At 47.5% G+C, this 14798-nt stretch overlaps 1 protein-coding gene across 3 annotated transcripts in view; it reads right to left on the bottom strand.

Moving 5' to 3' along the window:
* The window catches only part of CLDN14 (claudin 14), a 126715-nt gene that overhangs the window by 12641 nt on the left and 99276 nt on the right, over positions 1–14798 (bottom strand). The window contains exon 1 of one of the 3 annotated variants that reach the window (XM_011987738.1): positions 8603–9199. The exons of the other annotated variants lie outside the window; for them this stretch is intronic. The gene's annotated coding sequence lies outside the window, so the exon portion shown is untranslated. Of the gene's footprint in view, positions 1–8602; positions 9200–14798 lie in introns of those variants that run through there. 3 annotated transcript variants of the gene reach the window in all.

Raw genomic sequence — 14798 nt, forward strand, 5'->3', positions numbered from 1 at the left:
CTTGAACCTGGGAGGCATAGATTGCAACAAGCAGAGATTGTGCCATTGCACTCTAGCCTGGGTGAGAGAGCAACATCGTATCTCAAAAAGCAAACAAACAAAAAAACCCCATCTGCGATTATAAGAACTGGGTCCCCTTCCAGGACAGGCATTGAGTGTGATCTGGTGGCTTCATTGATAAAAACAGGACAGGTACAGTGGCTCACACCTGTAATCTCAACATTTGGAAGGCCAAGGTGGGAAGATTGCATGATTCCAGGAGTTCAAGGCCATTCATGAGCAACATAGTGAGACCCTGTCTTTACAAAAAAAAAAAATCAAAGCCACGGTTAGCTTCTTGTCTCAAAGTGTGGAGGACAAAATCCAAGGAAAAGGTAGAGGACATGGAGAAAGAAGAATCTGGAAAGTCCCCTGCAAATTTGAAAATTCAAGTGCAAACACAATCTATAGTAAGTAACCCATATAGTAATCAAATGACTCAGCTTCTCCAGGCTTAAGAAGTGTGTGCATTCACTTAGCTCACAGGGAGTTTGGGGGGCTCATGTCTCCAGCTTGTGTGCAATTGGCTGGGGTGTACCCAAATTGGTGACTGACCTTTTCAGGCTGGGTGTCTGGTTTTCTTAAGTCAACATGTCTTGGTTTCATAGACCATAAAAGCCCAAATTTGGGGCAGAGTCCAAATTTGAATAAGGTGACTCAGAACCCTGCTGAAGCTTTACCTTGGAAATCCAGCAGAGCCTACTGGGCTCCCCCTTTAGTCAGGACTTACACCAAAATGGAAAACAAAGCAAACTCCAAACAAGCAGTAGGTCATTGTCTCAACTGACTGAAAACCTTCATGAATAAGACAACGATTCTGTGAATTTTGTAAGCCTCTGAAAATTATTTACTTGAGAATTGAACTGTGCATAAATTGCAGTGGTTAAAATGTGGTGTCAAATGAAAACATGAGGCTAAGATTTTCTAATGGTAAGGAAAATACTATTAAACATGAGGTTTAAAACTCATTCTTTGTAAATTTAGCTTTGAAGCCCAGGTGCTCCAAAGTTGTTAGTTGTTAATGATAGGAGTGAAAACAGTCACAGTTGAAGTTTCAGAGGGTTTATGATATGCCAAACATGTGCTAAGTGCTTCTATGGGCATTTAATGAACTCTTAAACAATCTCAATGTGCATGTTGCCATCCTTATTTACAGATAGGGAAACTGAGGCATAGAAAGTTTACATAATTTGTCCAAGGTTACATCTGGGCTGAATTAGGGAGACCAAACAGGAGGTTCTTGTGATCTTTCAGGTAAGAGATGCTAGGAGGCTGAGCCAAGGTAGTGGGACAAAGGTGGGTACCAGGAAGAGGTCAGTTTCTATATTCAGGTGAGGCTAGCAGGATGTGCTGATGGTCTAGCTGTGGGGTATGAGACACAGGTGCCTAAAGTTATTGTCTTGGGCAACTGGAAGAATGGAGTTGCCATTTATTGAGAGCTTGAAGAGGGTTGGAGATCTGGGTATGGAGGGTGTGATGATCAATTTTATGTGTCAACTTGGCTGGGTCATGGCATGCCCAGATACGTGATTGAACACTATTCTTCATGTTTCTGTGAAGTTAGTCTTTGGACAAGGTTAACACTGAAAGCAGATTGCCACCCATAATGTGGGTAGGCCGCACCCAGTCAGGTGAAGGCCAGACTGGAACAAAAACCAAACTGGTGTCTCCATCAGCTCAGACTGTCACAACAAAATACCACAGACTTGCTGGATTAAGCCACAGAAATTAATTTTCTCACAATGCCGGAGGCTGGAAAGTCCAAGACCAAGGTTCTGGCTGCTTTGGTTCCTGGTAGAAATTCACCTGACCTCTTCTTTGCATGTAGGCTCAGAGAAATCTTTCTCTCTTTCCCTTCTTTTTAGAGCACAAATCTCATCGTGAGGGCACCCACCCTCATGACCTCACTGAACCCTAATGACCTCCCAAAGGCCCCGTCTCCAAATACTATCACATAGGGGCTTAGGGCTTCAATGTAGGAATTTTGGGAGAATGCAAATGTTTAGTCCATAACATGCAGCCTCCCCTGAGCAAGAAACTTTCCCCAGCAGACTGTGTTTGACCTTTATTTCCAACATCAGCCCTTCTTGGCTCTATAGCAGGCTGCCTTCCAACTGAAACTGCAGTGTCAGCGATCCTGGGTCTCCAGACTGCTAGCCCACCCTGCAGAATTTTATTTTATAGATGGGGTCTTGCTATATTACCCAGGCTGGTCTTGACCTCTTAGGCTCAAGTGATCCTCGCACCTCAGCTTCCTGAGCAGCTGGGACTACAGGCATGTGCCATCACGTCTGGCTAATTTCTAAAAATATTTTGTAGAGATGGAGTTCCCACTATGTTGTCCAGCCTGGTCTTGAACTCCTGGGCTTAAGCAATCCTCCAGCCTTGGCCTCCCAAAGTGTTGGAATTACAGGTGTGAGCCACTGTACCTGGCCCACCCTGCAGATTTTGCACTTGCCAGCCTTGAGACTCATGTGAGCCAATTCATTAGAATAAATAGATCTCTTTCTATATAGATGCACACCCTATTGGCTCTGTTTCTCTGGAGAACTCTGACTGATACAGAGGATGAAGGGCAGAAGAGAGGAATTTTGTTTTGGACTTGTTGAGTTTGAGATGTCTGTGCCTACCCAGCTGGGGATAACCATGGTTGCATATGTAAGTGCAGGGTTCAGGGAGGGACTGAACCGGAGAAGTCTGTTTGTGTCTCCACTGCATGGAGATGGGATTAAAAGACAGGATGGAGGCTCTTAGGAGGAAGCGTTAGATAGAGAAAAGCAGGGGCTCCAGGTCTGATTCTAGGAACCCTGCCACATCAGGGGAGGGATGAAGATAGAGGGAGGAAGAGGAGCCAGCCATGGGCTATAGGAGTGGCCAGTAGAGAACGGTCAACCCAGAGGAGACTGGTGAGGGAGGACAGAGCTCCATGTTGGAGAGAGCAATCTACTGTGTCAAGTCAAGTAATCTGATAAATCAGGTCATCTGAGCACTGAGAAGTGATCGCTGGATTAGCAACATGAAGGAAATCGGAGACCTTGATAAGCTCAGTTTCAGCGGAGTTGATTGGAGTGGATTCAAGAGAGAATAGGGACAGAGGGACAGGAGAGAATTCTTTCAAGAACTTGGACCCGCCAGGAGAATCAGGAAATGAGGCAATAGTTTTAGGACGGGGTCCAGGGCCCATAGACCTCACGGTATCTTTCAACTCAGCTAGGAAAAAAAGCAACATCTTCTATTTCATCGACCTCTCACTGACAATTAGCATTTCCTTCAATCCTGAATGGAGGCAGCCATTTACAGCAATACAACCAGTGCCTATGCCTTAATCAGCAATAGAGATCATGATATTTTGCATCGCATTACAGGCATTGCAGATACCTGCAAAGAACATTTACCATTGTCACAATTTCAAATGGTACTTATAAGACCCTTGCTAGACCTCATAATGTAATGCATTAATAAGGAAGGTCATCCATTACTAGGAACAGAATTGCACTAAAATATTTTGATAACTATGTTTTACTATAATTCATTTCCTTTATAATCCTGCATGTTATGTGTTATATTACACATTTAAAAGCATTGTGCTGAGAAGAATACATCAGCTTCGCCATTGCCAAAGGGATCCCAGGCAATCCCCATCCTGCCACTCAGAACAACACCACCAATAACAAAAAACAAAACCAAAGGAGTTAGAAATCTCTGCCAGTGGGATGTGTAGGCAAGAGAGGACTCTCTTGTTTTGCTGTTGTTTTGAAGATGAGAGACACGGAAGCATGTTTGCATGCCTGAGGAAACGGTCCAGCGAGGAGGGAGACATCTGTAGGGGCAGCAGGGATCCTGTGCGCACATGGAGAGACCAGCTCTGACCAGCATGAAGAGAGCGCACTCCAGAACGTCAGGGGAGGTGGGAGCAGGAGGCTGGGGGAGATGTCAGTGGACACAAGCACATGTTCTGAGATTGCTCCAAGTTTCTCAGGGAAATAAGAAGCAACATGACGTCTTGAGACAGGAGATGGGGGACGAGGTGCAGGGGGCTTGAGCACAGAGGAGAGCACAGTCATCCAGGAGAATGAGAGCAGGCCTCGACTAAGTCGAGGGGTCAAGTGCTGGTCAGTACTGGGTGCAGGTGGGGCAAGTGGTCTTGAGGGTACCACTGGACCATCGTGCCAGACAGCCTTTCCCAGCACTGGCAGCTGCACTGCGAGGGTTCTAAGTGGACAAAAGGCGGCTCTGGACTTGGTGGGGGTTTTCCTAGGGGAAAAAGATGAAGGCGGACAGCCAAGGCAAATAAGCATGCACACAAAGGAATGAAGATCACGGTGAGCCGTGGAGTTGAAGCTGGGATGGAGGGACATGAGGACACATCCTGGAGAAGTCAACTGGATCGGTGGCTCTCTACCCTCCTGCTGTAGCCGCAGCCCGTGGAGAGTTTGAAAAAGATCCAGATGCCCTGGCCACCTCCAGACGATCTGATTCACCGACTAGGGTAGGGTCCATGCATGGGAATTTTTGAGCTCCTCTCCCCCACCAGGTGATTCTGATGTACAGCCAGATTTGAGAACCACTGGCTTATTTATTTCATTACAAATTATTTTATTTTATTTGTATTTTAGAGACAGGTTCTCGCTCTGTTGGCCAGGCTGGAGTGCAGTGGTACAATCATGGTTCCCTGCAGCCTCGACCTCCTAAGCTCAAGTGATCCTCCCACCTCAGCCTTCCGAGTAGCTGGGACTACAGGTGTGAGTCACTGCACCCAGCCCCACTGGCTTCATTGATGTAACTTTTATTATTTTATTTTTTTGAGACAGAGTCTCGCTCTGTCGCCCAGACTGGAGTGCAATGGCACGATCTCGGCTCACTGCAACCTCCGCCTCCTGGGTTCAAGTGATTCTCCTGCCTCAGCCTCCCTAGTAGCTGGGATTACAGGCACCTGCCACCACACCCAGCTAATTTTTGTATTTTTAGTAGAGACAGAGTTTCACCATGTTGGCTAGGCTGGTCTCAAACTCCTGACCTCAAATGATCTGCCCGCCTCGGACTCCCAAAGTGCTGGGATTACAGGCATGAGCCACCACCGTACCCGGCCTGATATTACTTTTAAAGGTCTTATTAAGAGTTTAAAGAGTCCAAAATGGTATAACAGAGAGTCATAGTTCAGATGTCTGTTCTGCTGGTCCTACCTGCCGACTGCAGGCTCTCTTTGGGATCTCCTGAGATGGGGATGGTTGTGCTTGGCCTATCCCTGCAATATTGTCTCACCTATCCCTAAGGCTAGGCTCTCCCACTGCCTTTGTCCAAGATTCTCTTCTCCAGCTACAATCTTACCTTCCCTCATGTGACCCTGCACTCCTGTCTTCCGCCATCTAGAAAAAGTGTGTGTGTGGAGTTTCCTTATTTATCTTGCTGCCATCTGGCTCTTACCTTCCCAGAGCCCCATGGAAGCCTGTTCTTACAACCTGGGTCCTCTTCCTGGGACCCCAGTCCATCGTGGGCACTGAGCCTCCCTCACTGTTAATCTTGGCCAAGAAGTTACCCCACAGGCATTTATATTTTCATGGATGACTTTTTTTTTTTTTGAGACAGAGTCTCACTTTGTCACCCAGGCTGGAGTGCAATGGCGCAATCTCAGCTCACTGCAACCTCCACCTCGCAGGTTCAAGTGATTCTCCTGCCTCAGCCTCCTTAGTAGCTGGGGTTACAGGCGCCTGCCACCATGCCTGACTAATTTTTGTATTTTTAGTAGAGACAAGGTTTCATCATGTAGGTCAGGCTGGTCTCAAACTCCTGACCTCATGATCCACCCGCCTCGGACTCCCAAAGTTCTGTGATTATAGACGTGAGCCACTGCCCCCGGCCCATGGATGACCTTTGAGAACAAATCTCCTCCTGGCCCAGGCCCTAAAGCATACACTCACAGTGGTGAGAACATGATTGGGTCAGTCTTCCAGGAAAGCCTGTGATACTTTGATATAAAGACATTTAGAATTAATTGGGTCAGATATGAGATTTCAGATTGCAGAAATCCTTGTGTAAGCAAAGGCCTTGCAGATAAATAGTGCATGGCGGGTACAGCTTAGCCTTTAGACATAAACACAGTGGCCAGGCTGTGCATTTGCTCTGAAGAGTACCAGGCCCTGTAGGTTACCTTTGCCTGCTCTCAGGACTGGCTAGATAATTTGCAGAACCCAGTGCAAAATGAAAATACAGAACCCCTTGTTCAGAAATTATTAAGAATGTCAAGATGGCGTCTACAGAACATCAAGCCCAGTGCAAGCCTTTCTGAGCACGGGGCTCCCGGTGACTGCACAGCGCACGTGCCCATGAAGCTGGCCCTGCCTGTTATGGACATGCCAGGAACTGGACATTGGGTTTCCCCCCTTAAAACAATGAGTGCATCAAGTTAGGATGTGGGAAGGAACAGAGACAGTCTTACAGTGTTCTGTGGAATCAAAAATATGGTTTCATATGTTTACTTTTCCTTCATTTAAGTGTAGCCCTGATGTCTCTGCGAATATCTGCCATGGAAGAGCCTTTTGAAAGCAAAGCTCTTGCTGGTCTCCTGTGCCCAAGAGTGACCGCCAGTGGAAACAGACCTGGTGTTCTAAATCTCAGTTTTTGTTTTTTTTCCTCTTCCAGGAAAGCTGCAGACGAGCATGTGCACTTCCAGGCCTAGAAGAAAACAGCTTCCTCCAAGTGCCTTGCCTCTTTGCACAAGGCGCTCAGCTCAGAGCTTCCCCTAACCCTGGCAGGTCCCCCCGATACTTCTCTTGGGAATGATGTGGACAAGGTGAGTGAATGAGCCTCCGCTTCTCCCGTCTTTCTTTTTACAGAGTCACCCCACAGGGAGAGATGAAGGAGGCCCTAGCAGCTCAGGCCCAGGAGCCCTCCCAGCAAATGGCCTGGAGTAGAAAATTCCCCACACGATGTTGCTGTTGGCCACTCAGTGAAAAGTCCTTGGCCCTGGCAGCCACTTGTCCTGCAAATGGTGTGAATGAGGAATCCACAGATCAGCGGGAAGGAGGAACGTTTGAGTTTGAAAATGCCAAGAATCATTCCTGAGCTGGCAAGGCTGACCACCTGCATTTTAAAAATACATCGGTACTAGCCTTGAAAACAGACTTTCAGACTTCTTGTTCTGTGTAATGAAAGATCTTTTTCGATAGATAGGCAACAGAATGATTTTTTTAAAAACAAAAATGGACACATTCCATTTTATTGATCTTTATCTAAAAAATACTAGCTGGAAAACAGGAAATATTTAATAGTGACATTTTTTTCATAGCACCAAAGGAAGAATCTGTGTCTTCCTTTTTATAAATTTTTCTGTAGATGCCTTAAGAAGCATTGAACCCATTATACAGATGGGTGAATAAAACACAGTAAGCTTGAGATTTGCAAATCAGATTGGAGCCAGATAAGGATGGGGGCTGGTGCTGGCTTCAAGTCTGACTAATCTTGGGCAAGCTACTCAGCCTATTACTCACCTGACTGTCTACATTGGAATAGCTCCTCCCCCAGAGACGTCTAGAAGATGCTGAGATAATATATGTAAAAACCAACAAGCCCTTTGGGAAGGATACCAGCACATGCCAGGCGTATGCTACTGAAGTTTTATCGTCCTAACAGATAAGCCCGTCCCCAACTCCAGTGAATGACCAAGAGACACAGGCATGAGCACTGAGCCCAGATGACAGCATCTTTTCACAGCAGACCCGGACCCAGCCCCTGGGTGCGCACAATGATGAGCTGTCCTCTGGTTTCCCAAGACTTCAAAAATGAAATCCAGTGATCAAGAGATGTCTGGCCTTGAACACTGCAGGAATTAAAGCCAGCACCCAATTAAAGCCAGTGAGGACAGCACTCCAAGGTTGGGGACCATCTCAGGACACTAATCCTGGTTCCTTTTCTATTTTGCCTGGGTCCCTCCTGCCCATCTTGGGAAGCGGTGGCAGCTGTTGGGGATGTGGGGCCCCAGGTAATTGAAGGATTAGCTCATGTCTCAAATTGCATGACATTCCTCCTCTTCAGCACCATTGTTTTACCCTTACTGAGAGAGATCTATCACTTTCCCACCCCTTCTGCCATGCTAACATGTGTCTGTGTTGGAGGGCAGAGGTGTATTTAGGGAGGAGGAGAATGTTCCGCCTGGCCCTCTTTGCAGAAAAATGAGGGAGTCCCAGCAGACAGAAGGGGGCAGTGGCGCCAAGCTCCCCGAGCTGACCCGTGGCCTCAAAACACTCAACAGATTCAGTCCTTGCTCCCAAACAGGCCTGCTAAGCGATGAAAAGAGTTCTGCCCAAACTCTCAGGAACTGGATTATTGTCCTTCCTGGCTCATTAGGAGCCTGGCTGCCCTCCGGCCAACTGCGTGGGGTCCTCTGGGGGCTGCCCAGCCCAGCCTCCGGCTGCCTTTCCTGCAGGGGCCAGCACAGCCAGTTCCCCTTGGAGAACGCTCCTGGCCGCAGGCATATGTAACGGGCGGGGCTTCAGGGCTTCCAAAACAGGTGACTGTCAACCCCAACCCTGCCCACCCCACATCCACAGCTTCACCCCAAACTCACATGCAGAAAACCTCGAGTCCCATCTTCCTGTTCAGGTCCCTTGCCAGCCGGAGCCACTCTGGAGCCTGGCCGGACTCCAGCTCCCATGTACAAGAGGACTCAGCCGGAACGCTGCCGCCCTCCTGCCTTCCCTCTTCTGCTGACCGGACGCTTCCAGGCCGGAGTATTTGAGAGAAAATTGCCTAGACAATTATAGTGTTCCTTAGAACGGCCTGCGTGGGCACACGTGCCACTTGGTTAACTAGCATGAGAGGAGGTGGCTTGGCCAGAGCAGACATTCAAGACCAACCAGAAATGTCATTTCTGCCCCGTGGAAAAAAAAATGCGCAATACACCTGAACCTGGGCATCTCTTTCCCAACACGCCCTCAGGATCAAGCCTCCCCTTCCCAGCCTGGCAGGGTTGCAGGGCGTCCAGAGTCCAGCCCACGCCTGCCCAGGCTCTCGGCTCTGGGTCCATTGGCTCTTCACACTCACGTCCCTGTGTCCTGGAACTGCCTGATTCTTGTAGATTACTAAAAATCCACAGCTCATGCCCTCCTGCGCCCTGACCACCTGCCCACAGCAACTGTGTCCTCCTCTGAGCCACCACCTGGCGGTTGTCCCCACACAGCTTTGGGTTTTTCTGCTATTGAGTGACTCAGCTTCTCAGCCTTCAGGCTGCTATGGGCCCTAGATGCATGCTGGTCGATTCCGATCAACGAGCAACTGCTTTTGTTTGTTTGCTTTTTTCTACAACTGCGGCTGTGAGTGATTCGGGTGGTCTGTTGGTGGAATGTGGAGCTGGATGGGCCGAGGAGCACAGAGTGGAAAGAGGGACAATTTGCTATGAGTTGGAGATAAGAGACGTGGCATACCGTGAAGCCGGTACTGATGGAAGAAGGTGGTTTTCTTGGAAGGTCAAGACATTTTCTTGAGAGCAATGTCCAGGAGGGCTAGGGAGAGTTCCGGAAGTGAAGGCAGCACCTGAGGGTGGCTGAGGGAACTGGGCGGGGCTGGGAATGCCTCCAGCCCTTTGAGGAGTGATTCTATGATTAGGAGATGCTTGGCCTTGAAAATTGCAAGAATGAAATCTCTTGGTGGGAATGTGTAGCCGACAGCCAGCACCCTGAGTGGCTCCAAGGTTTGGGGACGCTCTCAAGGCACAAATCCCAGTTCCTTTTCGATTCTGAAAATCACTGTGGGTGATTCTGGAATTCAGAAGTGTGCTGACAGCCATGGATTTAACATGACAAGCATTTCCACCCTGTACTCGCTGAGCCCACCGCAGATGCTCCAGGACCAGGGACTTACTTGGGCTTCTGTGTGTCTTCCATAGCTTGCATCAATCCGCCAGGCTCCGGTTGGTGCTTAAAAAAAGATGCAGTGAAGGAATCTGGTGTGGATGAGTGCTCTGGGCATGGACTGGAAGCCTGGCCCCTGTGTCCCTGGCAATGGGATGGTGAAGGACAGAAAGGCAGCACATCTAGTAGTGTCAGGAGCTTGGAGCAGGCACTTGGAAGCATCTGTTAAATGTTACTGATGGAGGATTGACATCACCCACACCTGCATAGCTTTTTTGGTCTTTTCTTTGGAAGTGAACAGTCACAAACAAAAACAACTTTGGTTCAGGTCATTTACAAGCCCAGATCCTCTATCCTTAGAGGTTTCCCACCAGATATACTATTTCACTATCTATGCCAGGAAAGTTACGTAAAACCACACAGAATTTTACCTGACAACGAAATAGACCTTTTCATTAGATCCTCCACCTCACCTAAAGAACTTACACAGGCTGAAATGAAATTGTTAAAGGAATGAACTAACTTGGAGATAGAATCATTGCCTTTGCTGAAAAACATTTTAAGAATATGGGAATATGTAGGGGTACTAGCATAATAGTAAAATGTGCCCATATTATCTATAATTTTATGCTGGGCATTTAAAAAATTATTTTTTATAGCTTTGCCTTTGAGATGATTTGGTTACAAGTTCATAACATTTAGTTTACAACTGGCTTTGATTTCTTGGCATTCATTGTGTATTAGGATTCCCCACAGGGAGAAAATGTAAACTCCAAATTGCTTTAAAATATTATGATTTTTTAAAGGATATTATTCTATGACAGTGAATGAAATGGACATAACATTCCATTTTGTAGATATTTTGTGAAACTTTCATTAGTCTTGATTTTCTTTGGAACAATTCATTCCTGTTCTGGGCTGAAGTATGAAAATTCCCTGCCCTGTGACCCTGGCCCAAGGCTCCTCTTGGATAAAACAGTGTTTCCTGGACCAGAGGGCAAAGTCACAGAAACACGATGTGACGAAATCTAAATAGAAAGGTATTGATTTGTTCTTCGTTCATCAAACAGTTATTGGACTCCAGCATGTATGAGTAGCAGGGAGCCTGGCTAGCACTATACCTCCGCTCCCGCCTCTCAGAGTCAGGGCCACAGGCACACATAGAGCCAGGGAAAATGAGGGGGTAGGGAGGCTGGCCCCGAGGCTCCAGCCCCTCTCCCCCAGTCCTCTCCCTGAGTGGGTGGGGGACTCTTCTGGCTCCTCCAATTTCCATCGATGTCTGCCCTTGGATCTGGTTTTAAACTCTAAGGTGTAAATGAATCATAATGGCTCAACATTTTGTCCCTCCCAGGAGGTACTTTTAAGTCTAAGGAATAAAGATTTAAAAGTAAAACTCTGAATGCCAATCGGGGGTAAGTGAGGATTTGGAGGAAGGTCTTGAGCATTTTCCTAACACTCCTAAAATCATCCCATTCAGTTAGGGCAACAACTATCCTGACGGGTTGGGTACGATGGAAGTTAGTCAATGTTTCAAAGGATGGATGGATGCATGGATGGATGGATAGATTGACGGATGGATGGATGGATGGATGGATGGATAGATTGACGGATGGATGGATGGATGGATGAATAGACAGATCACCTTTATTTTAATCTCAACTGGTCTTTGAAGCTTGATTCATTTTTTGATTTCTCATGGAGCCACGCTAGGGTCGGACACATAGGAAGTTGGCAAAAGTTTGTTGACTAAATACATTAATGAAGGGAAAATTATGTATGCAGAGATACCTGGGGTTTGGGTTACCGGTTTGGGTTCCCTTTGATTTGAGCGATATACATGCTGACAACTTGAGTCTGCAGTTAGTGGATCCTTAGCTAACTTGCTAGAGAAAAGGTCGTGGTAAAACTTGACCTTGCTCTATTCATCAACAGCTTATCCTGTGAAAGTCACTACACTTCCATGAAAACCTTGGTGCTAGGCCTACGATATCTTTGCAGAGGTCTGACCTAAGCAGACTCCTTGTGTTAATAGTAACAACAATCACAGTGGTCCTGAACACAAAGGCAGCATTCATTGTGTGCTAGCTATGGTTTTAAGCATATTACATCTATTTACTAATTTAATCCTAAAACAACTTTTGCTTTAGGTACTCCTATTAACCTCATTTTATGGATGGGAAAGAGACTGTGAGAAGTGAAATCACCCGCCCAAGGTCATACACCTGTAAGTGATGGAGGCAGGGTGTGAACCCAGCACACTGGCCTTACTTTGTGGGCTCCTACCACTACACTGTCTCATGTTACTACCCTGTATCCATTTCCAGGATGAACTGGCAGCCGCAAGTTCTCCCCAAGGCCTCACTGCAGCCCTTGCATCGCGGCATCAGCTCCTTGCACTGCCCAGGTAGTGTTGTTTCTGACTCGGAGTCTGCATCTCTCTCTGCACCACTGAGTTCAGAGGCCCTGAGGAGCGAGCCCGGTCCAGGGCTAGCTTCGCAGTTCATAACCCTTGGGCAAATGTTACAAGGGGAGGGCTGCACAAATGCATCATTTGGTTTCAAACCATGGGTCTCTCTGAGCAGGAATTGCTGGACTGGGCCCCAGAAAGTTGCTGACCCTTTGTCTGGAGTCACAGGGTCTGTGTCCAGTGAGGCCTAGAGGTCACGTGAGGTCCAGAGAGAGAGAAGCACAAGGCAGCTGCTGCCTCTGAGGCCTCATAGGAGCCATGCAGTGAAGGAACCAGGGTTTCTTCTTTCTCCATAGCAACTAGGAGGGCAGCTCAGCCTTGGAAAAGGATCCTCCATCTTTGGTTAAAAGAACGGTGAGCCCAGGTTTGGTAATGATGTAGCTGTGTGAGTTGATGGATGCAAAGTGCCCGGCTTGGTGCCTTATCCATCGTAGGTACTGCCGAAGGAGAGCTTTGGTCCCCCGTGCCTGGAGAGGGCTGTTGTGGTTTGTGGGTTGGGACCTTCCGGATTCCTGGCATTGACAATGGCACTATGTGGGGTGGGGACCTTCTTGTTGGAGGACTCCTTCCCTCCCTGCTGGTGACACAGGCAGGAAAAGAAGCAGGAACTAAGCCAACTGCAATAAAGAAAGAAAGAAGCAGCTTCAGAGCCTCCCTGGCCCTGTAAGAAGCGAAGGGGGACAGGGCCAGATACGGACCCACTGCAGGGATGGGCAGTCTCCGCCCTTCACTGAGGAGGATGCAGGGCTTCCGGCCCCACGGGGGAGGGCAGGGATACAGGAACCTAGACTCATGCTCAGACATGGTCTGGATTTAGAACTGTAGGCCTTGGGGCCGTTTTTTAAAAACAGACCCTTTCCTTAGGAAAATCCCACAAAACTGCCCCAAAGATGAGTGAGGTAGGAAGAGTGTGAGCCCCGTTGGCGCTTCAGAGCCAGATGGGCCAGGTGGATGCCAGTGCAGAAGGTGATCTTGCCCTTGGGTTGGATGGTGTGTAGCTTGGGCAGGATACGGCCGGTGTCTGGAGTGAGTGTGGTCAGCACTTCATAGTTATTAGCCAGTGTGATGAAGGCCATGTTGTTCTCAGGGTTGCTGCAGGTTTTGTTTATTTTATTTTATTTTATTTTTTGAGACTGAGTCTTGCTCTGTCACCTAGGCTGATGTACAATGGTGCAATCTTGGTTCACTGCAACCTCTGGCTCCTGGGTTCACGCCATTCTCCTGCCTAAGCCTCCCAAGTAGTTGGGACTACAGGTGGCCGCCACCACACCAGGCTAATTTTTGTATTTCTAGTAGAGACAGGGTTTCACCATGTTGGTCAGGCTGGTCTCGAACTCCTGACCTCATGATCTGCCCACCTCGGCCTCCCAAAGTGCTAGGGTTACAGGTGTGAACCACCGCGCCCAGCCTGCTGCGGGTTTTGAATGACATACTATGTTGACAGCGTCCTGCTGGGCTTGCAGCCAGGTAGGTAAAAAGTCCCCATTCCACACATACTCAGTGTTGTCCACACACACCATAGTGCTTTCCAACACCATCCTGCCATCTTCCTCCCTCTCATTTCTTAAGATAATCCTTCATGCATAATTTGGGTTAATAGTGCCTCATAGTCTACTTAGAAAGAATCAGATAGAATTTTGTTTAGTAAGGAAATTTCCAAATAGAGAATAGAAAAGTTAACTGATGGCAACGTATTAATAGAGAAGATCAGTGAGGAAATGAATTAAAGAGGTTCCTTTTACACTTTTCTTCTCTGAGGCTAGGTACACCTTAGCTCAGGCTGCAGCTTCTTTGGTGCTGTCAGAGCATAGTTGGTATGAAATGGGAAGTTTCTGAAAGTCAGATGACACATTTGTGAAACGCAACCTCACTGTTATCTACCTGGAGCCCATAATTCAGCTGACAACAATCTCAGCAACAGGCATCTCAATGTGGTCCTGCGTTTGCTAATTGCTGGTGTGTACTCAGGACACTGGAAGATTTAATCTTTTGGATGAGACAGACACCAGTAACTTCTCACCAGGAAGTTCACCAGTAACTTCCTGAGAAGCTGAGCTTCTCAGGAACGAACTGATGAGAAGTGACATCCAAAAAGTATGTCTTAAAATACAAAGAGATAAAAAGAATGAAGTAGAGACTCAAACAGGTATTTGCACACTCACATTCATAGCAGCATTATTTGCAATAGTCAAGAGGTGGCAGCAGTCCAGGTGTGCACTGAGAGATGGATGGATAAACAAAATATGCTGTAACCACACAATGGAACATCCAGCCTGAACAAGGAAGTTCTGACACACGCTCCAACACTGATGAACCTTCAGGACGTTCTGTTAAGTGAAATATGCCCATTGCAAAAACAAATACTGTGATTCCACTTTTCTCTCTCTCTCTCTCTCTCTCTCTTTCCCTCCCTCCCTCTTTCTCCTTCCTTTCTTCCTTCCTTCCTT

The sequence above is a fragment of the Mandrillus leucophaeus genome, unplaced genomic scaffold (genome assembly GCF_000951045.1).
Source record: "Mandrillus leucophaeus isolate KB7577 unplaced genomic scaffold, Mleu.le_1.0 Scaffold315, whole genome shotgun sequence".
NCBI lineage: Eukaryota > Metazoa > Chordata > Mammalia > Primates > Cercopithecidae > Mandrillus > Mandrillus leucophaeus.